The following is a 4,730-nucleotide window of genomic DNA, read 5'->3' as shown; positions in this document are numbered from 1 at the left end:
TGGGCCTGGACTTTCAGGCCTTTGTGTCTGCCTCACACTGGCAGCCACCCTGGGGCCTGCAGCCCAAATGACAATCAACTGAGGAATGGATAAAAAATGTGATATTTTTATACAATGGAGTGTTACTCAGCTATAAAAAGATAAATTCAAGGCTTTTTAGGTAAACAGATGCACTTAGAGATCATACTCACAAGTGAAAGAGTTAGAGCCATTTGTATAACATCATACTGTCTCTCCTGTGTAAGAATTGGAAAGAGTAAATAAAATCTGAAAGATACAATAGATACTATGAAAGGAAAAGAAATTGCTCAAAGGGAACTTCATGACGTTATCACAAAAGCCCACTGCAGCTGTGAAGCCTGTGGGCACTTCTGTAAAAATTCTTGAAGTTGGTAACATGGCTATGTTTCTGCCCACAGCTGGTAACTCCAGAGCAAAAACCACTGAAATCCCTAAAACAATGCAATAGTAATAACTGGGCACAAGGTAGTCGAGTCTAAAGTGAAGCGAAAATAAAGCTGACAAAGTGGGCATCAAGGATTTTAAAACTGACAGAAAATAAGCTAGGCTGCAGGCCCGGCAGGAGGGACGAGAAAGGGGTAGGGAGGCCGGAACTCCTCACTACAGGAAGGAGAAGCTCCTTGGACACTCTTCAGCCTTGAGAGCCACAGCAGGACTGGGAATAGATACAACAGGGCCCGACCTCACCGCGGGAGAAGTCCGCAGGATCTGCCCCTCAGCCAAGGCCTCTGGGGGCAGCTGTGCCTGAGGTAGGAGACTGGACCTGGGGCAAAACAGCCAGCCAACTGGGTGAGATGTCAGCGGTCATGGGATCCATGGCTCAGAGGGTGAGCGACATGGTTCCTAAAGGGGAGCACATCTAGAGCACGCGGGATCCATGGTGACTCCCCGTCTCCTGAGCACTGTGCATAGAACCGGTCAGAAAGGAACATATTCAGTCTTTCATTTGAATCTGGCGCAGTCTGTAGGACCTATGATGCTGCTTTCAATCCTTCACTTAGAGGCAGCACAACCAATTAAAAGACAGTTTCTCTCACAGGAAGCCAATGTTTTGCTTTTTCTTTCTTTCTGTTTTTATTTTTTTGGTGATATCAGGGATTATACTTAGGACCTTGCACTTGCCAGGCAAGCACTTACTCCACTGAGCCATCTCCCTGGCCCTCAAGGGTATTTTTTGAATATTCAGTTTATATCTAGTGTGATGCCAAGTGAGGTTGTGACAGGACAAATTTCCTAATGCTTTACTTACATGAGTGCCTGTCTGATTCTTTTGGATATAAAAGTTCTCTTTCTAAAGTATCATAAATCGGCTCAATTAAACACATAGTGTACAAAATCCACATCCTGAGGTAAGGCCTGTCCCCATGTCAACATTCCTCTGCCAGATCTACATTCTTTTGCTTCCAGATTCATCCCTAAAGGGACATAAATGGGCCCAATTATAGAAGTAAACAACAAGTGAAGAAGGGGAAGGCACATCAGAGGCAAAGGCCCACAGACATGAGCAAGGCCTTGAGAGGTTAGTGCAGAGACATCCCAAACAGTAAGTTGTGCTAATTAAGAGAACTGTCTTGTCTCTAAGGTTGGCTGTTACTGCCCTGGAATAGGGAGTGAGAACCAAATGTCCTCAGCAGTAGTGTTACCTTTTTTTTTTGAGGACTGCGAATATAAACTTGCCCAACACAGCCAGAAAGCAGTGTGGTCAGCAACTTAACCCTTGCACAGCTCAGTCCCTGACAGACTCGGATGAAGTGGATCTCTCCCCTAGTAGGGAAAGTGACTTCAAGGATTGATCCCAGAATTAATCCTAACAAGAGCTCAAAGGACCTCGAGACAGTGAAAGTGAACTCTCAAATGGACACTTTCCAGAGGGGAGCAGAATAGGAGGGACCATGATACCAACACAGCCAGACATCAGAGAAGCTGAGCATGTACTTTGGGCCACTTTCCCCTCAGCACTGAGCCCCAGCTCTTTCTGACTTCTGAGGCCACAGGCTCACAGACTTCATTGGGGCCTGGAGGTGTGCAGCCATCCTCACACTAAATTCAAAAGGCTACAGAAGCCATGACCTACTTCATAAGCTGCTGTCTGAATGTTTCTGGTGGAGGGGAGCTCATTGTCCATGGCAAAAGGTCAGTTTTGGAATTACCAAAAATGAAGCTAAGGAGCCCTTCCAGCTGCACTGTGGACACCTCTGGAGCACTGTTACTGCCCCCAAGGCCTTCCTGAAAACTTCCTCAGAATCATCATCTGCCTGCGCATTCTGTTCCTAGCACACCAACTCCACTTCCCTCCTCCATAGACTTGTGCCAGAAAGCTGAAGACCTACAGTATAGAATAGGTCTGTATGGGAGAACAGGGCATTGGTGGCTCTTATCGCAAGACCTGGACAGAGGAAGCACAAGCACATCCAACTGTGGCCTGCTTTTCCCGTAAGCTGGCCGCAGTCAGTGAGGTTGCATTTTTACCTTAAGCCACTGTGTGCCACTAGCTTCACGTCGGGCAGATGTTATTTAAGTGGGTCCTGAGAAGGAGGTCCCCTTTAAAGGTAAAACCCATTACACTGTGAACATCAAGTTTCACTGAGATTGTTTTACTATCAGCCAAGCATAGTAATACCTGTCTATAATCCCAGCACTCTATAACATGATCCCCGAGGACTATTGTAGCTCAAAACCAGCCTGTGCTACATAGGGTATATGCCCTGTCTCAAAAAATAATAAATTGTTTCATCATCTCACTAATGAAGACCATATAAACACTAAGGGTAATCTAAAATCTTATGCTTATCTCAACACAGTAAGATTTAAAGGCATAAAATTGAAAATTAAGCAATAGAATTTATGAACATTAATGAATGAATGATGTTTCTCTGCTGTGAAGTTGGTGGTTGAAATTTAACTAGACTAATGTCCTAGTGTGCAGTCACACTTCTTGATTCACTGGTCTGGGACTTGAGCACTTACTGTAAACACAACAGGCCACCATTTTTCTTTTTTCTTTTTTTGTAAAATAACTTTATCCTGTCAGAACACAAACCAACATGCTTTGGGAGGGAAAGAGAGGCAGCAGTCCAGTCTGGGGCTTATGTACAAGAAAAGAGGTTGGTGTTTAAGGGCCTCACCCCACTGGGATACTTACAATTTTAATACCCACATATAAATATCTCATTATAGTAAAAAAAGAAAAAAAGAAAGAAAAGAACTTCTGCACTGCTGCACCTGCTGGACCTCTACAGACCCAGCCTAGGCCTGGCATATGAATGAGTCCTTTTGCAGTGCTCTTGGGACCTCTCCAGACCCAGCACAGGCCTGGCATGTGTGAGGAAGAACTTTCTCTCTGCTGCACCCTTCAGACCCCTTCAGACCCAGCCCAGCCCAGGCATGTGTGTGGGAGAGCTTCTGTTCCGCTGTGCCCACCAGATCCCTCTAGACCCTGCCCAGGCCTGGTATACAGGCCCAGTGTGAAACTATCCAGCTGAAGTGTCTGCAGAGAGGTGAGGGGCCAGAACCACCCAGGCAGGCCATGAGCAGAACATCTTGCCAGAGGGGCCCAGTGGGTTCACTTGCATGGGCTACAATGGGAAGAAGCTGAGCACAGTAGACAAACCCAAGCCAGGCACATCGGGATGAGTTTAAACTTCATAGATCCAGACCTGGTAAGCTGACACACTTTGCTAGATCCAGATCTATGAGAGCATCCTTCCTCTTTGTCTCTTGACAGAGAAGAAATTCAGATTGCCAACAGCTATGCTGAGAATCTTTACTCTCACAGAATAGAAGACACTGAAGAAATGGACAGATTCGTAGAAAGGTATAAATTACCAAAACTGCATCAAGAAGATATAACAAATCTCAATAACCCAATAACAGCCAATAAAATGCAAAATGTAATTTTAAAAACCTACCGACAAAGAAATGTGCAGGTCCTGATAGATTCACAACTGAATTCTACAAGAAATTTACAGAAAATATAATCTCAATACTCCTCAAACTCATCAATGAAATTGAAAAGAAAGCAGTTCTCCCAAAATTATTGCTGGAGGCAAGAGTTATACTGACACCCAAACCAGGAAAAGATGCAACTAAAAAAGAGAACAACAGGCCAATCTCCCTCATGAATGTAGATGCAAAAATTCTCAACAAAATCCTAGCAAACAGAATATAGCAAATCATCAAGAAGTTTACATACCATAATCAGGTAGGATTCAACACAGGGATGCAAGGATGGTTCAACATACACAAACATATAAATGTAATACACTATGTCAATAGAGCCAAATCCAAAAACCACATGATCATCTCAATTAATCAGAAAAGGCTTTTGACAAAGTCCGACACTCATTCATGTTCAAAGTCCTACAGAAATTGAAATAGATCTGCCTCAATCTGATAAAAACCATCTATGACAACCCAATGGCTAACATAATTCTAAATGGGGAAAAACTGAAAACTTTTACTCTCAGATCTGGTACAAGAAAAGGATGTCTTCTATAACAACTCCTATTCAATATAGTTGTGGAATCATTTGCTAGAGTCAGTAGACAAGAGAGAGAAAAAAATAAGAACAGGTTAAAAAAAAAAAAGGTAAACTATCATTATTTGCAGATGACATGATACTTTACTTGGAAGACCCAAAAATCTCCAACAAGAAGCTACTAGAGAGCTTCCAGCTACGCTGCGACAGCGGGACCAGTCCCAGCCCAGGC

This window comes from Octodon degus, unplaced genomic scaffold, assembly GCF_000260255.1.
Source record: "Octodon degus isolate 3935 unplaced genomic scaffold, OctDeg1.0 scaffold00032, whole genome shotgun sequence".
Lineage (NCBI taxonomy): Eukaryota > Metazoa > Chordata > Mammalia > Rodentia > Octodontidae > Octodon > Octodon degus.
The sequence above is the reverse complement of the archived record's forward strand: the minus strand, read 5'-3'. Positions refer to the sequence as shown.